The sequence below is a fragment of the Acomys minous genome (genome assembly GCF_964271855.1).
Source record: "Acomys minous genome assembly, chromosome: 11".
Taxonomy (NCBI): Eukaryota; Metazoa; Chordata; class Mammalia; order Rodentia; family Muridae; genus Acomys; species Acomys minous.
Genome location: NC_140492.1, coordinates 68,820,964 through 68,839,871, shown reverse-complemented (window position 1 = coordinate 68,839,871; position 18,908 = coordinate 68,820,964). Strand labels below are relative to the sequence as shown.

The 18,908-nt window shown below is 48.7% G+C and overlaps 1 protein-coding gene and 1 long non-coding RNA gene across 4 annotated transcripts in view; one reads left to right on the top strand and one right to left on the bottom strand.

The window, feature by feature from the left end:
• The window catches only part of DGKG (diacylglycerol kinase gamma), a 195,765-nt gene that overhangs the window by 36,773 nt on the left and 140,084 nt on the right, over positions 1-18,908 (bottom strand). The gene's annotated exons all lie outside the window — the stretch shown is intronic.
• On the top strand, positions 5,784-8,786 carry LOC311609243. The gene is made up of 3 exons (XR_014783324.1): positions 5,784-6,083; positions 7,443-7,670; positions 8,379-8,786. It is a non-coding gene; the product is annotated as an uncharacterized lncRNA (long non-coding RNA).

Genomic DNA, 18,908 nt, shown 5'->3' with positions numbered 1-18,908 from the left:
GCTGACATAGCTGAGTTTCTTTATCTAGTTTTGGCCACCCCCACTCCCCTCGAGGTTTAAAAGACTGGAAGGCTTGAGTCTGTGTGCTCTGCCTAGCTGTAAAGCTATCCTATTTTGGCATGATGCTTACCAACGCAGCAAAAATTCACTGGCTTTGAGCCTTCTCCCTTGCGATTATTACAAATGGGACCCAAAGAGATGCGCTTTATTATCCAAGAATGCACAGGTAAACTCCACATTTGTGGAATTTGACTATCAAGTCCATGTTTGTTTGTTTTTCTTTTCTTTCTTCTTTTAAGAAAGGAAAACAACCAAAAGCATACAGTAACAGTTTTCTGTCACCTGGGTTATCGACTGCTATGGTCTGGATGTCACAGTATTAAAAGGTGGCGCCTAATTAGCATTACATGAGGTCTCCAGAATGGAGCCCCATGATCTCATTATCCTTGTCAGAAGAGGAAGGAAACCACACTGTGCTTGTGCTGCCTCCAGACTACAGGGTGCCCAGGAGCAAGCGGTCCTACCACACGTGGCTCCCTTGACTCTTGATCTTGAATTGTGAGGACTAAACTTTTCTTATTTCTTATTCACCCAGTTTGTGGTAAGCAGGAACAACAGAAAACGGCTTTAAAAATATCAAGAAATCAAACTTTCTTCATCAGAGGAGGAAGGGACAGTTTGTGCTTGGTGCCATTCACAGTGACTCACTGCCTGATTTCTCTGAAGTTCCTGATCAGTGCTGTCGCCCTCTGAGCTCCTTCCTGGTAGCTGAGAATGCACTTCTCCACTGTGGAGATCAGATCCTTCGAAAGTTCCTTTCGGTGGGTACAGGTTCTTTCCAGGCTTCCTCCATTGGTCCTTTCCTCCAACTTGGAGCCAGGTACCAATGGCCTTGTGTTAGGACTCTGCCCCAGTCTGCATAGCACAACCTGTGATGTCATTGCTTACCTGCCACTAGGCATGACCCCTGTCCAGGAGTATATGAAAGGACAAACCTCCCTCCCTCTCCCTCTCTTGCTGTCTCTATTTCCCCATCTTTCTCTGTCTCTCTGGGGGGGGGTGCCCCCTTCCTTCTCTCCTGATGCTCATATAATAAGCTTGTCTGTATCATGTCTGCTGTGTGACGCGTACTTCATTTTCCTCCTTACATGCAGCCAGTCCAGGCAGCTTATCCCAGAGAGGCTTGTCATTTCCATGGAACGTTTGGGTCTGTGGCTGGGGCCCAGGGTAACATGGCTTACTTAGCACACACAAAATCCTGGGCTGCATCCCTAGCCGTGCATACACCGGGCTGGTGGCACAGTGCTCAGGAGGTAGAGGCAGGAGGACCAGAAGTTCAAGGACATGCATAGTGAGTTCAAGGCCAGTGGGCGATGCATTAGACCCTGTCTCAAAAACCAAGGGAAAAAAATGACTACCATCTAAAGTCCCAATAGGATGTCCTCCCCTCTGTCCCAGTTTCCTGGTAGGTGAAGACTTTCATGGGACATGCCCCTTGGGCTAGTGTGCAGATATAAGTGAGTATATACCATTTGACTCTTTCTGCTTTTGGGTCAACTCACTCATTATGATCATTTCTAGTTCAATCCATTTGTTCACAAATTTCGAGAATTCCTTGTTTTTAATAGCTGAGTAGTATTCCATAGTGTAAATGTACCATATTTGACCACGTCCCCTGGATGGGGAGGCCTGGTGGCACTCAGAGGAAGGATAGCAGGCTACCAAGAAGAGACTTGATACCCTATGAGCATATACAGAGGGAGGAGGTCCCCCTCAGTCACAGTCATAGGGGAGGGGAGTAAGGGTAAAATGGGAGGGAGGGAGGAATGGGAGGATACAAGGGATGGGATAACTATTGAGATGTAATATGAATAAATGAATTAAAAAAACAAAAAAATGACTACCATCACCACCAACAGAAAACCCCCTCAAAGGAAAAAACAAACAAACAAACAAACAAACAAACAAATCCATTGATTACTGGCACACCCTCCTGTCACTTAGGACCACGGCTGCCTGCGTTGTGCATTTGGGAGACTGAAGCACAGAGGAAACTGGGCGTGTTGTTCAGCACCACAAGTCGTACAGGTGTGCGCACAGATTCCAAGGCAGGCAGTAAATCTCTCAGACTTAACGACTTCCTGTCTCCCCCCTCCCACCCCACCCCCACCCCCCTCTTCATCTGGCTCTGCAACCTCCGGGCTGAGTGCGGCCAGTGCTTCTGATCTCTCCTCTTCAGACTTTTCTTACTTTGATTGTTCTGTTCGTGCACACCACAGCGGTTACCTGGCTCACTGGTCCCATCCTGGCACATCAAAAACAACAGCACTGACAGGATTCAGTGGGATAGGTGGCGATTATTGCATCCAAAAAGGTGTACTGTGTTACCTCCCACTGTCCTCACTGTCGGTGTGTTGGAAGAGCCTTGTTAGCTCTTTTGTTCGAAGCGGAATGATGACGCTCCCACTTCAGTCACCTCAGTCACCCTGACCCTCACTTCATGTGATTCCCTCTCCCAAACTTATGCAGGATTGAAAAATAGAGCTCCGATGCAGGCTTTACATTTATGCTAATTCATTTCTTCTGGCTCAAGCCCCCTCCAGTCTAATCAGATCGCTAGCTCATGACCTTTGTCCCAGCTCGCCCATCATTTGGGTATTAAGTTATATAATAGCAAAACAAAGGATCAAGTCTCGCCTTGATTACTTTAACAAGTCGCACGCGGTACAGCAGTAACTTTAGCATGGAGCTGCTTTGTTGATGCAGCGTTTTTGGGACCCTGCTCCTACCAGCCCATTTGTATTTTGAGGCAGAAATCACAAAGTTTGGGCATGAGATGGACCTAAGAGAACATGGCCCCACCCCCACCCCACCCCTGCCTTTCATAAATGAGGCCTGGTGAGGTAAAGGAACTTCCTTGTGGGAATCTGATTTATGAATAGGGGTACCATGTGGGGAGGCAGGCCTGCAGACCTCAGTCCCGTGTTCTTCCCACCCAAACAGAAGACACTATGCTAAGTGTCACATCCAATTTTCTAAATGACTTCCCTGACAAACCCTTATCAGAAAAGAAACAAAAGAATGTCTCTTAAGTCAACTCTGTCACCCATGCATGGGAGTCGATCATCGACTCTAGTTTCCAGGGACTTGAAAGAGACGCCTCAGTAAGTAGTTTTATAGTACACCCGCTTGTCTCTGGGTAAAGGGAGGTGGTATTTATAGTTAGGATTCTGCTTCAGTCTGCCTACTTGCCATGGGGGCGTGGCCTTGCTCAGTATATAAAAGGGCAGACCTACCCGACCCTTCCCTCTTTTTCTCTGTCTCTGGGATACCCTTCCTCCCTTCCTTTCTCTCCCCATGCTCATTTAATAAACTCATCTATAACATAGTATCTGTTGTCTGGTATCTTATTATCTTCTTATCATTTTCTTATTATTAAACATAAAAGTGGTGCCAAAACCCCAGGCCACTTTGCCTCCCGTTGGGTAGAAATTCCTGTTTTCTAGATCGATCAGCGTGACTTCTGAGCTACATCTGGAGAATATCCAACAACTTGGGACTCAAATGTGTGTGAATTTCCCAAGGCCAGCAAGTTCTCCATGGTTCTACCTTAGACATGGTGGTGACCTCAGCATCTATTCCCCCATTTTAATTTTGGGACCTGCCCTAAGTTTGCTTTTTTGATAAACACTGACCAAAACCAAGCCGGGGAGGTAAAGGGTTTACTTGGATTACACATCCCAGGTCACAGTCCATCACTGAGGGAACGAATTCAGGGCAGAAACTCAAGTCAGGAACCTGAAAGGTAGGAACTCAAATCAGAGGTCGTGGAGGGCACTGCTTACTGGATCACTCAGTCTGCCTTCTTATACGGCTCGGACCATCTTCCCAGGGGTGGCACCACCCATAAAGTGCTGGGTCCTCCTACATCAAGTACCAGTCCATGTAATACCCCAGGGACATGCCCGCAGGCCAATCTGATGGAAGCAATCTCTCTAAGTTTGGGTCAAGTTGATGCCACTGCATCAACAGTGCCACTGCAAGCTAGCCAGCAGAGAGTCACCAGGAATACAGAAAAGAAGAAAACTTCTAGAATGGCGGAGCTACACAGAACTATACTTCCATGTTTTGTTCTGTTCCTTTTTTTTTTTTTTTAAATTTTTAAAATTTTATTGTTTTGCCTCAAATATCACCTAATGCTCTCCTCAGCTGGGACCTTCCCAGAGCCAGGCCTATAGGTCTGGGGGAGTTCTTTGTGCAGTAACTCCTGGGTGCAGTTACCTGCAGCCTTTGTGTCTCTGTGTACAGTCCCCTTAACACATGGGCCCATCCTGTCCTCCCTGTTGCTGTCACAGTGACTTTGAAACAAGATCCTTTTTCCCTTTTCCCTATCAACGCATCTAATGATCTGTTAGGAGTTTATCTGGGAATGCCTTTTTACTGGTCCACTCTTCTTATGCTACCACGAATTAGGAATTTAGGCTCTGGTTCACTGTGCCAAAACTTTTCTGCACTTCAAAACGAGCTTTCCTCAACTCCATGCCTAGAACTGTCCGCTTCCCTGTATCTCTTGCTAGATCAGATGGCTACTCCCCTTCATGGCTGGGGTAATTTCCACAGCACCTCAGTTTATTCATTGTTGACTGAAATATCTCTTCCCTTTTGAGAAGTAATGACAGTCACAGCGACCCTTGGCAAGGCTTCCTTGGGCACTAGGCTGCCTTTGCCGACATTGTCTCTTAAGGATCCTGGTGTTGAGGGAGACACCACGGCTATCCCAGTGGATGGTGAGGGTGCTGGCTCAAGGTCACAGACAGTGGCACTGCACAGATGCAGAGATGGGTTGCCAACACAGGCACTGGATGCCAGATTCCACTCTAGAGATGAGGCAGTAAAGCCAATGCTGGGTTTACAGCAAAATTCAGCTTGCAGCTGTTGTTTGAATAATTGAATCTCCCACTGCTGTTCGATCTTAAAAAGGCTTAGACATTAGTGTTATTGAATCCCATCTCTGGGCCAGATTTGTTTCTAAAAACAACAACCCACAAAAGCAAAGAAATATACCTCCAGCACTCTCCCTGACAAATTGTATACCAAATAGTCACCTTTCTTTTCTTTCTTTCTTTTTTTTTTTTTTTTGAGACAAGGTTTCTCTGTGTAGCCTTGGCTGTCCTGGACTCACTTTGTAGACCAGGCTGGGCTCGAACTTACAGTGATCTACCTGCCTCTGCCTCCCAAGTGCTGGGAAAAAAGGCAAGCGCCACCGGGCTGTAATCACCTTTCTTCCTTGCCTGAGGTTTAAGTGTCCTTTGTAACCAGCTGTGGGTATTAACTTAGTAACTGTTGATTCCTCACTGGAAGCAGTCCTCCGCTGTCTTCTCTTCTCCCACTTCCCCATCCGGCTAGTGTAAAGTGGGGCAAATAGGAGAGGGGGGTGGATCCTGAGGTGTCTGAAGTCTCTGCCCTCGAAAAGAACACTCCCTGGGCCCAGACACAGAGGGATTTAAATACTGGCTCAGAGACTGCTCCTTAACTTTTCTGAACTTTATGGGGGTGGGGATAACCAAGTTCTGGTGGAAGGTAAAGGCTATGACTAACCCCTGCATTAATTGAGATCTCGCATCTCCTGTGCCAGAAAGCTTATTCTCCCCCCCCCCCCCCCCCCCGCGAGGACAGTTTTAGAGCAGTCGAGTGCCCCTCTGCACATCTGTCTCCTAGCCACTGTCTCTATTTCCTTCGGAACTCCCTGAAGACGCAGGGCTTACTGTACTGAGTCTGGGAAAGTGGAGCCAGGAGTGGAGCACTGTAGGCCTAACTGGAACACTGGCAAGGGCCTGTTCCTGAGCTAAATCCTTCCAAGTGTTCCATTACGTCATCTGGCCCCCCCTTCTCCGTGGCTGGCTCCAGAGAGATCCTGGAGGAGGCCTTCGCATGCCGCCCTGAGCTAGAGAGGCTTGGGCTGGCAGCCTTTGCTGCACCTACTCAGGCGTTTACAGCCAGGCATGGGGCTCAGAGCTGGCGCTTGTGGGCGAACACACCCGCCCCCCGAGATCGTACTGCGTGGGTGCTGCCGCTGTGTGCAGGTGCGACTGGGGCCACCGAAGGAAGTCGGCCCGGCTCCCGCCCTTGGGGCGGGGCGCATCCAGGCTCCGGTTGTCAGCTGCAGCCACGGAAGCCTCAGCCCCTATAGCTCTGGCTTCTCCAGAGCGGGGATGGTGCTTTTGGTTAGAGGGTGCTGTATAGGGAACCAGAGACTAGGTTAGGAGGCCACGAGCCTTTATAAGCAAATGCTAAGCGCCCGTGTTCACCCCTCCCAAGCCCGCTGCTTTGGATCTCTGCATTTCTAGGCCGCACCTGGACTCTCCCGGCTCTCTGTCTTCGCTGAGGGGGGTTGGATAGCATTAAAAGGGAAGAAGGCAGAGAATCAGGCACCTTGCAGCAGGGCCTCCTCTCTGACCTGAAAAGGTAGCGGGGGAAGCCTCCTGCATTGCAGCCCCTGTCGACCCTTTTCCACAGGCCTCCCGGGGGAAGAGAGTCTATTTATTTGACGACCTGTTTCAGTTTTTAGACTGCCCGTTATCCCTAACCTGGATTCTCCACACCACCCGCAGGCAGGTTTTCTCCGGTATGGAGGCAGGTTGTTTAGTACCGAAGCTCCACCCACCAGTAGGCGGGGTCTGCTCCTTGGAGTTCAGGCCTGAGGAGCTTTGAGGTCTCCTGTGGGCTCACAGCTTTAGGCTCATCTCAAGTTCCTTTCGAGGGTACTCTGGCATTGCGTTATTCTGATAACGCTCCTCCCCTTTCGTCCTTTGTTTTAATCTTATTATGGGTATTTCTAAAAGTGCACACCTTGCCTAACAGTTGCATCTGGCAGGCAATCTTGTTCAGGGTCCATGTGCTTGTTGAAGTGTTAAACAGCAAACCTGGGGTTTCTCTTTTCCTACGTAAATGCTGTCTATCTTTAAACAATAAAGACTTAAAAATTACTTCAATCATCATCACTTTTTAATGGCAACCGTAATTCCTTAACTTTCTTAACAGTCCCCCGCCCCCTTTTTTTTTTTTTTCAAGACAGGGCTATCCTGCTTTGTAGACCAGGCTGTCCTTGAACTTACAAAGATCCGCCTGCCTCTGCCTCCCAAAGGCTGGGATTAAAGGCGTGTGCCACCGCACCATGCCACCTTCTCTTTTACCCCCCCACCCCCCTCTTGCATTTTGTCTGTCTCCCTGATGCGCCCTTCCCTCTTTCTTCCTCTCTCCCACATGTCTACAATAAATCTCTCCTTATCAGATCTGTTCTGTGTCACTCTCTTTATTCTTAAATCCTAGCAATAACTACCTGTGAATCGATGCCAAAACACTTGTAAAGAAATCCCCATTTTCCTAAAATGGAAAACAGGCTGTTCCATGAAGAACACTGACAAAAATCTCCATTATTCCAGATGAATCTGCCCAACCTCTCTAGCGGAATAGAGATATGGCCAAGTGAAGTAGACTCAGTGTCCAGGACAAGAGGGAGATGCAAATGTTAACCCAAGCCTGCAGGAAGTAAACCTCTGACCATGGCTAAAAGTATCACACTCTACACCCCAAACCGGAACAGGAAGAGGGGCGGGAGGCTCCCGTGGATGAGACGGAGAAGACGGGAGGCACAAAGTCATTCATCAAGAGTAAGTGAGAACTTCCTCTCTGCTCCATCCAGGGGTGGCATGGACACAAGGAAGGACCCAGCCCCGCAGGAGCTTTCTCAGGTCAGTGCTGGAGGCCGGTGCTGCCAACTGCTTACCAGCAAGGTCTTCAGGAACACAAAACCCAGTGGGCGAGCAACTGTTATGTTCTGAGGTAAAAAACACTTGGACTAGAGCCAATGGCAGAACACAAAGACATCAGCAGATAGGAGAGCTGGGAAGAGAGACACCAGCAGGCAGGCTGGTTAGGCGCAGTGAGATGCAAAAGGAAGCTCAGACCTTTCTATCTGCAGGGCCGGGATTAGAGAATTTGCAAAGATAGCTATGGCCAGACTTGGAGAGTTTAAGAAAAGTAATGTAAGAAAAGTAGCCAAGGAAATTGCTATATTTGTTTCCCCTCAAGGGGAACAAGAGTGAATGCTTTCAGAGTTGACGTCGGCTATGTATGTCCTGGGAGGAAAGAAACAGCGTTCCAGTCCTGGGAAGGCAGTCTATCTGTCTCCATACAAAAATGGGTCTGGCACGTAGCTAAATCTGTGTCCAGAGAGGCTATCTGACAGGATTTTAGGAGCCGTTGTCTGCTGTGGGCAGTAAGACAGCAACATCCACATGAAATAATGCACATCATTTTTAGCAACTTATGCAGCAGGCTCATGGCACACTTTACACCTAACTCTCTTGACCATGCAGGGTCGGTGTTTACATGCTCGCTATGCAGATGAGGGAACACTGGCTCCATGATCCTAAGGCAGGGCTTTCTTCTCCAAACTGCTGCTTCGTGCTTGTCTTCTCTCAGCCTCCGGGTCTCCTCTATGAGATGCAAGCGGCAAGGTCAAGAAGCCAGACCAACGCAAACAACATAGGCAAGAGCTCTGTCAGCGCTGTGCCCTGTTACCTGCAGCCACCATGAAGAATGTTCTCCTCCAACAACAGGAGTCAGGAGGGGCTGGAGAGAGAGCTCTGTGGTTACACTTGATGTTCTCAAAGAGGACCTGGCTTGGGTCTTTAGCACCCACACAGCAACTCACAACTGTCTGTGACTTCCGTTACCCTCTTCTGGCTTTCAGGAATGGTACGCATACGAACATGCAGGCAAAAGCTCATGCACATAAAATAAACACATTAAAGAAAAAAAAAAGAGTGGTCAGGAGAGTTATTGGTCTATAAATGGAGACATATAGGTACTGGGAATGTATAATTGTGAATTAATGTGATATTATGTGAAAGATACGTCACTAGCCCCATGAAAGGGAACCATGTGGAGGAGTGAAAAGGATGGCAGTATGGCTCCAATGGGGAATTCTTCATTCCTGCTTCCATGGATATCATTTCTTTTGTTCCGAGCAATGTACCCACTGCTAACCAATATAGCAAGAAACAGGACACACAACTCTTGTTTGGTATCAGGGAAAAAAAATGTTCTGAAAGTCTGTGCTAGGGGTTGGAGAGATGGCTCATCAGTTAAGAGTACCAGCTGCTCTTCCAGGGGTCCTGAGTTCAATTCCCAGCAACCACACGGAAGCTCACAACCATCTATAATGTGACCTGATGCCCTCTTCTGGTGTGCACGAAGACAGTACACTCATATTCATAAAACACATAAATAAATCAATCTTGAATAAAGAAAGTCTGTGCTATCGAGTCACGGATAGGCTTCTTGGGGACCTCCTACCCTTCCAATAATCAGGAGGAAGTCCGAGCCTCACTTATCGGGATGTGCTAGGGTGATGCTTTTGTTATGTGTGTCGGTTAAAACAAAATGCCTTCCAGTTCAGAGATGTGAAGTTCGGAATTTACTCTGGCAGGCCACGGCGTGCTGCTTTGGAGAAGCCCGGCCTGACATCTCTCTGCCGAGCCTTGACCTCTCAGCTGTGCGCTCCGCCTTCTCTGACAGCTAGCTATGGTGGGCTGGCTAGCCTGGCAAGCCGCTGCCATCTGTGACGGGGATGATGGAGTACCGGTGACTTGGTGTAGGCTCAAGGAATGTGGCATGGAAGCCATGCACACACACACAACCTGCTGAAGAACATCCCCTGGGCAGAATATGTTTTCTTCCTCTTTAGCCTTGCTCTGTTGCTATGCCAGCAGGGTACAATGGTGCCTTTGACAGGGGCAGCTGGAAGGGGGCATTGGCAGAGAGGCTGGAAGTAGAGTGCTGCAGCTGGGGATGGGGGTGGGGAGCAGGGGCTCAAGTTCATGTCCAGGAGAGAGCCTGCGCCGGGTGCCAGTTTCCAAAACAAAAACGGCTGCTTCTCAGAGCTCATGGTGGCGGGCTGCCTCAGAGTTGGACAGAAGGCAACGCAGTTTCCTTTCCTTTCCACGGCTCCACCTCTCCAAGCTTAGGCAAACTTTGGTGTTTTAGGGCTTTCTTGCTCTGGATGCAGCTTAGCAGGTTTGGATGCCTCTCCGGAATGCTGAGGCCTATGTGCTGGGCGGGATTTTCTGAGGGTCCAACTCCATTAGGCAGAGCAGGACTGGTAGCCTTAGGGGAACAGGTAGGGCTCAGAATGGAGGCCCTTTCTTCTGAGTCACTTGCTCTATTCTCGCTGTCCAGCACGCACATTGCTGTACTAGCACCGCCCACTCCCTGGTTTAACTCAGTTCGGTGGGAAAGAGGTGGGAACATGTTGGCATTTCCTGTCCTGGTTTACAGTTGTCCAGACCCTCGGCGACAGTTCAGAACTGGGTGTGGGATGTCTTCCCACTCTCTTGGGGGCTATGAGGTCTGAGTGCCAGGCTGTTAGTTCTGCCATCCACTCCCCTCTGTGTTACCAATGGAGCAGGTGGCTGCCAACAAAATGGCGTGACTTCATGTGGTCGCTGGGGATACCTATTAATGCTCACCATAAATGCGAGGTCTTCACACTCTTCATTCAGCTTTACTGCCCACAAATCACTACTGAGGAATTAACTTCCTTTTGGGCTCCTTGCTGGCTTTATGAGTGCAAAGTGAAAAGAAAGCTCTTGCTTCAGAAAGCTAACTGTACGGTGCATACAACCAAGCCTCAAAGGGGAGTGGGCCTGTCTTCTAAGCAGCCAGGCACATTAGTTGGTCCGCAGAAGTGGAATGCAGAGATGTCCCTCTGTGGGTACCATGGCATTGTGGGACAACATGTGGGGCACCTAGGTGTGTGAAACTTATCTGGTCTCAGAGTATCTATTTTATTTATTTTGAGACAGGGTCTCACTGTGTATCTTTAAGTGGCCCGGAACTTGCTAGGAAGGCTAGGTTGGCCTCCAACTCACAGAGATCCATCTGCCTCTGTGAGATTTACAGGTGTGTGCCACTGTGCGTTCATGGTGAGTGTTCATACATTTTCAACAGACTTTATGAAAGCAATGAGGCTAATACGTAGGATACAGAGTTGGGATGGGGACGAAGTAAGACCTCATAGGGAAGTGTTAGGATACATGGTTCTAAGAGCCTTGAGGTGCGTGAGGTGTACATAAGAACCTTAGGTCAACCCTGTGGTACACAGCATCTCTGCTCTTCATTAAAGAGTCAACTCTTTCCCCCTCTATAATCTCACAGGCTCTAGAAAAACAAAAGTCCCCTCTGCAGCCCCCAAAAAATCCATTTGCTTGTTCCAGCCTTTGTTTGACAGTCCAGTTGTAGTGGGAACAAAAGGATTAGAATATGTTTTCCTCCCTGAAGTGCTTGAGTCAGGGAGCATGGTAAGAAAGATGGCGGACTCTTTTCAATATCCTAGGATAGTTAAGGAAGCTAATGCACTTCCCACAGCCAGGCTCTCATCGCTCAGTCTTACCTTGAAAAATATATAGCTTGGGAGTGGGGGGAGTTATTCTTTGACCAAGGGACTTTGGCAGCCAAAAAGTTAAGCTCTCTGAGGGCAGAGGTTATCTGACAGAATCTTCTAGAAACTTGCTGGAGACAAGACTCTAATCCAGTTGGACTCTTGCCTCAGTCCTCTGAGACTTCCTGGGGTCAACCTATCAGACATGCTCCATACCACCCAGCTGTTTTTGAGAAAATGTAGGCATGAGGCTTAATCTTTAAAAAGTCATTCCCAAGTCCTTGGGAAGACACAAAGTACATTATTGTCAGGAATCTGAAGACAAAGGAAAATCAAAGCAATTCACAAAAAAACAAAGGCGACAGAAGAGAACAGAAAAGTAAAAGCATATAGACCGGCAGGCTTGGCGTGAACTGCAGGGTGCACACTAGCAGGAAATAAAAGCAGTGGGTCCCTCGAGGGAGGAGAAGTTGCTCGAGGTTGAAAGCAAACAATGGGACCTCAATGAGGAAATTAGCAAAAACAGTTTGTCCTGAGTCAGCGGAACAGCATTGAATCCATGGAGGAGACTTGCGGGCGATGCACAGGGAATAGGTAGGAAGGCATATGCATGCATCAGGGTACCAGGTTTGATAATGGAGTTTAAACAAGGCAACAGACAGACTAGTCAGAGGCCTTTATGAGGCATCAGAATATCTTGGTTTAAAAGAGGCCAGAAATCCTAGCACTGCTGGTGCTTGCTTGGGCAGAATGTTGGCTACTTTTCTTTCATTTTCTTTTCTTTTCTTGCTCCTCAGTATTTTTCTGATGCATTTTTCTGATTGCGGTTGGTGCGGGACACAGGGGCCCACGGGCTTGACTGAGGAAGGACATTCACCAGGAGACTCTCACCCCAAAGTGCCCTGGCTTTCCTTGCAGGGGTTCTATGGTCTCACTTCCTTCTCCCATGGAGATATTTCCATTTACCCTACTCTCGCTGGTTAGGCTAGATGGCCATTCCCACTTATGTGCTCCGTGCCCTGAAACGCTAACCAAGTTCACGTCATGCCAGAATATAACGTGGTTTAAAGATTTCTTCCCTTCCAAATTAAGAGTGTGTGAAACAGCAGCAGGGTGGGTGGGCAAGGCAGGATCAGACAATACTCGGTCCCTCAGAGCTGTGATTTCTTTCACATACTGAGTGAACCCGATCAAGCTAATTAATCTGTGAAGTCTTTGAATATGAAGTTTTTTGAATAGTAATGGCATTGGTGAGGTGGTGGGCTCACTGAGTCCGGGTAGGGGCACTATTGTCTAACAGTTTCCTCCAAGATTGTAACATTCCATCCTATAGGGAAGCTCCATAAACAGGAAGGTAAACAACTCAAAACAGGTCCAGGAAGTTCCTGAAACTGACCAGATTAACTAGGCGCCTCCCTACCAGAATGGCAGAGCTATGTTGCAAAGACTCTAAGACCAGACCAGCTTCCTGGAAGAGGTTTAAACCAACTGTGGCACCTGGAAAGGACACTCTCCAAACCTGTGCAGGCTGTGCAGTGTGCCCCAGGCTTCCAGCTTTGTGAGCTGTCTCCCACGTTGGGGTGAGCTTTGGTGGAGCAGCTGTCTTTGAGTCATTTTTGCTCCTGTAAGTAGCCCCTCACCCATATCCCTGTAAGTAACCCCAGTAAAACTCACTTGCTCACCAAAGTGGACTTTTGGTGTTATTTGTTCTCTGGTCTGGTGTGGATTCCCGATCTGGGATAGGTAGACATGTTGGATCTCCCCAGGACAAGTTTTGTCGCACAACAAATAACCTCACATGGTGGAAAGAGAACTGACTCCTGCAAACTGTGCTCTGACCTCCACATCAGTGTTGTGGCTTATGTGAACACAAACACATATGTGCATACACAAGGACACACACACATACACGCACAAACACAATTTTTAAAATGGGATTGGGTTGGATTGGTTAGCTAAAAGAGTGTACTTAATCTTAAAGTGATATGATTCATTATTTATGAAGACTTTTGTTTTGTTTTGTTTGATATGGGGTTTCTTTGTGTATCATTGGCTATCCTGGACTCACTTTGTAGACCAGGTTGGCCTCAGACTCAGAGATGTACCTGCCTCTGCCTCCCTGAGGGTGTTGGGATCACAGGTCCATGGTGTGTCACCATGCTCATCTTTTTTTTGGGGGGGGGGGGACAGGGTCTCATTATATAACTGTCTGGATTGGTACTCATTGTGTAGGCCAAGCTGGTCTCATACTTGCTGAGATCCTCCAGTCTCAGCCTCCTGAATCGTGGGATCACAGGCTGGGTCACCACAGCCTGCCTTATGAAGCTTCTTTACACACAAAAGTTGTGCTCTGAGAATGTAGAATTTTTATAGGCTTGATCCTGACCATCTATTGGGTTGGATGATGTTGCTGGCACAAGGTTCTGAAAAAAAAAACCCTTTGCAAATTTTTAATGATAAATACAAAGAGGCCTAAACATTTTAATGAAAGTTAAATTCATATACAGATAGCCACGTTGAAGTATAGAGTTCAGTGGCATTTAGTATTCTTATCTACAGTGTCTTTTTTTGTGGGGGTGGAGGACAGGGTTTCTCTGTGTAGCCTTGGCTTTTCTGGACTCACTTTGTAGACCAGGCTGGCCTCGAACTCACAGCGATCTGCCTGCCTCTGCCTCCCAAGTGCTGGGATTAAAGGCGTGCACCACTGTGCCCAACTGTGAACATTAGTTAAGGATTAGATTAAATACCAACAAATTGGAGGATTTCTTATTTTTAACCTTGAATGTAAGATGATTCTTCCAGCCGGAGCCTGCCTGCTTTGCTGCGCTGAACTCGGAAAACCTTTAAGATCCTTGGCTAGGCTATTCTGGGCCTAAGATGGGGGCGGCAACTCAGTGCTCCTCATTCCTGCTTTATTCAGGTGAAATCAGGTTAGCACAAACATAAAGGGCCTCTCCGGAGCCCGCTCTGAGAGACGATAGCCTTAGACAGGGCTGGCCTCGGCTGCCTGGACTGCGCTGACAAGCCTTTGATGAGCACAGGATTCAGGGTGCAGGCCTGCAGCTCCCTTCATAGAAACATGCCGAAGATCCTTGCCATAGACCTCCTTAATGCTCCCCATGTGATAAGCAAATCACGTCATGCCCGTTTTTAAATTTATCTGAGATAGCAAAGTGAACAAAACAGCAAATAACCAGTGGGCAGGGGACACACACACACACACACACACACACACACACAAACTTCCTGGAGAAACTGCTCACTACTGCCTGCCAGCTCTCCAGCTCCCAGGCCAATCAGGACCCAAGCCTGAGTCACACCAGCAGGACTGTGGACTCAGGTAAAAGCCAACAGTCTCTCAGCTGCATTCTTGCTGTAGAAAGGTACACTTTCTTACTTAGGGCTGCTTTGTAGATTCTGAGACTTAGCATTGCTGCCAGTTAAGTAACCCCACCGCGCCCCTCCTTGGGACTAGCTGTCCTTGGGAGCTAGGCTGCCTCCACTACCCGTGTTTTATGGATGAAAACACTGAGGCACAGACATCCAGCTCAGTAAGTCACCTAGCCCAGACACAGAACAGAGATGTCTGTGTCAGTCTTGGTCCAGGCTCCTTACTGTTCCAGGGCTGGCCAGGTGTCTTGACTAACAATCCCACCTTCTCGTGGAATTCAGGCCTGTAGTCTGCTCTATACTTGAGAAAGAAAAAAAAAATTTTTTTTCGGGCATGTGAGAAAAATCTCCTATCATCATCTGCCCCCAACCCCCACTCCAAGAAAATCTGGTCTAGAAGTTTCTGTGAGCCTGAGTATGGGGGTGGGGGTAGGGTGGGGGGGGGTGAGAGGGGCTGGGGGGCTGGGAGGGGCTGGGGGGGGAGTGTTACCTCTCCCCTGCTATGGAAACAGGATCCACAGGGATCTGCTCCCGAGGTTCACTGAGACTTTGCATCCGGGTTTTCAGCACTAGTTAACTGGCCATTTAACAAGCTTGGACTATTTTTTCTATTCCCGTGGGACACGACCTTTACGTCAGAGATGGAATCAAGTTTCCTATTTCTTCTCCACTAGCCACCAATGTAAAAGAAAGAGGCCATAATCTATGCCATTTAGTGGCGATTTTGACTCAAAAAAAAAAAAAATAGCAGAGGCAGGCGGATCACTGTGAGTTCGAGGCCAGCCTGGTCTACAAAGCGAGTCCAGGACAGCCAAGGCCACACAGAAAAACCCTGTCTCGAAAAACCAAAAAAAAAAAAAAACAAAAAAAAAAACCGTTTAGTCTTTTAATTCAGGCATCCAACTTCCTGTGTGTATGTGTAAGCAAATGTGTGTGTGCATGTGGGAAGCTGTGTGTGTGTGTGGTAGGTGCAGTTTTTGGTGCACACGTGTGTGTGTGTGTGTGTGTGTGTGTGTGTGTGTGTGTGTGTGCGCCAGAGATTGTCATGTTCCTGCACAATCATTCTGTACTGTGCTTTCTGAGACAGACCGTCACTGAACCTGGAGCCCTCTGATCTGATTCTGCGGCGAGCCTCGCTGGACGGCAAGCCTTGCCTCTGCTCCCAGCGCAGGCCTTACGTATATCCACTGCCCAGTGACAGAACTCAGGCCCCGCACCGCCAGTGGAGCCAGCCCACTTACTGTCACTGTCAACTTGGCCCAGGCTCTGCTATTTCCTCCCCCCCCCCTTCCCCCAGTTCCTCATCACTGTGCCTTTTCTCAGTTACTGACCCCTTGTCTGAGAGGCTCTCATCCTCTAAGGGCACAAATACTTGGCTCCCTTCGCGTTCTGTAGGTAGAGAGAAAGGAGGTGCTGCATGAGAAAAACTTGTGTAAACTTTGGGTCAGCCCTTTGCTTTTTCTTGTACCGATCCCTCCTTCCTTCCTTCCTTCCTTCCTTCCTTCCTTTCCTTCCTTCCTTCCTTCGGTGGACACTAGGACTGTGTCTTCCTCTTCTCAACAGGGTGGTATGGCTCCCTGAACTGAGGTGGAGTTTTACAGTCGCTCGCTCGCACGCACGCAGCTAGTCTTTGGTACTTTGTGGGCTCTTCTTTTTCCCACCCATTATTTCCCTCACAGTTTCACCCCTTATCCCTGAATCCAGTTTCTTTCTTCTTGTTTCCTGTTTGAGCTTGACCACTAACTGCGACCTCGCCTCTTAGGGCTCTAGAATTTATGTACCTTCTGGTTCCCAGAATTCTAAGAGTCATACAATCGCAGAAACTATCTGCACCTGGCAAAACTATGCCTCTGCTAGAGCACGAGGCAAATCCTAGTCAGCTGCTGCGGACAATCCAAAGAAGCCCACATCCCCACACCTGGGATTACAACAAAAATAATTCTGTGTTTTTCAAAGAAACCAAAAGCTCCAAATCAATCACTACACATATACACATATACCAGCACACACATTACATACCCCACACATATGCGTACACATACACACATATGCACACACATGTATATACACATCTATGAACACATTTGTGCAAATGCTAACATGCATGCACACACATACATATACATACATGCACAAGTACACACACACATACACATACACACCAGGAAGGAGCAAGACACTGCACTGAGGGTGGAGGATTTGTTGAGTCTTAACAACTGATGGATAAATTTGTTTACTAGTTTCTAAGCTCAACTCACTCCAGAACGCCTGGAGTCTGCTCTTTGTAGTTCAGGCAAAGAACTCTTAGTGGAGTTACTAGATGCACCTGGGCCTTATTTTTAACGGGTAATAGTACTTGTGTCCCCGGGTCATCATTGTATCAAACACTGACGGGCTGTGGCAGGCAGTTGAAGCACTGGCTTTTCCTATCCTCTTTCTCTTCCCCTCCTCTCTCTTTCCTCTTTCCTTTCTGTTTCCTTCCTCTTTCCTCCCAGTCTCAGCTTGTGTTTCCCTGCAGTGGGATGTCCCCCTGCTGTTGTGGTTTAGGAAGCAGTGTCTGAATGGCATCTTCCCAGGCTGGCTGGCTGGGAGGGAGCCAGTGAACCCCATGCTGGCTTTGTGGGCTAGCCACACACAGAAGGCCACTTACTGGCTTCTCTTTCATGTTCCTCTGCAGGCACCCCAGACTCCTTACACCTGTTACTCATCTCCCTACCCTCTTCTTTTCAGAGGGAGGGTCTCCTCCTGCTCACACCACCTGGGACCACTGTCCTCTCTGGGTGTGGAAATGGTGCCTGTCCCAATCCACTGCCCACCAATACACTGCCACATGGCATCTCACACCTGACTCCCAAAGCTTACTCTCATGAATAAATGCCGTAAAGAATTATTAAGAGATAAGGAAAAACAGAAAGTGCTTCTTAAAGCTCCCAGCGACCCACAGGGTGACCGTTCACCCCTCCTGAAGCACCACTGTCATTTCCCACCAGGCTACCCACTCCCCGTGTGGTTGAGGAAATTGTTGCTGTGTCCTGGACCCCAGGGGGACTGTCAGGCATGGCCAGCCTGGAGCCAGTGGGGCGGGCCAAAGAGGCCGGGGAGCTGAGCGGCTGTATTCTGGGCACAGTGTCAAGGCCAGCTGCAGGGAGAACAAGCACTCTGCTGTGTGTCTGCAGCTGGCCGCGGTTAGGCAGGGCTGTCCCTCACTTGTGGTATATTTAAAAAGACCCCAACAGAGGACAGTGCCAAGAGGAAGAAGGCACACAAGATCTGTTTGCCATACTCGGCTCCCAGGCAGTGTGGAGAGCTGGCCACTCAGCTTCTCCCAGGTATAGGAAGCATCAAGCCATTCATCACCTGGGAGACTCAAGCTTTTGGCCTTTGGACCTCTCTGCCTCTGTGGCCAAGCTGGTGGAAAGGCGCCTCCCACCTTGGTGGTGTCGGTAACCCAGCAACCAAAAAAGGAGAGGCCTGCAGATGAGTCAAGTAGAGCCTATGGAAACCTCTGGCTGTGCGTTTTTGTTTGTGTACATGGGCACAGCCTCCTTTCCAGCAGGGAGTGGCAGGGCCTTCTCACTCTGCCACACACTTAGCCCTCCTATTGCAAGGGTGGCCAGGCCTCCACAGAGGCTCACAGCTCACAGAAACTTCTAGACCAGATTTTCTTGGCGTGGGGGTTGAGGGTAGATGATGATAGGAGATTTTTCTCACGTGCCTGAAAATGTGTGGGTTTTTTTTTTCCTCAAGTGTAGAGCAGACTACAGGCCTGAATTCCATGAGAAGGTGAGACTGTTAGCCAAGAATCCACGGCCCCGAGGCCCAGCAAGTGAAGACAGCAGGTGTGCTTAGACACTGGGTCTCTAATAGGCCAGAGGCATGCTCCTAGCAGTCAATGGGAAACCATCAGGAAAGCAGTGCCTCAGAAGTGGGGCGGGAAGCAGGCAGCTGCTCATCCACCAGGCAAGGGGCGCCAACAGGCAGGCGGTCTGAGGCAGGCCACTACAAGTGCTGGAAGTCTTAGGAAAACACAGCAAACCAACAGGATGCACTGCTTAATTGTGGGGCCCAGCTCAGA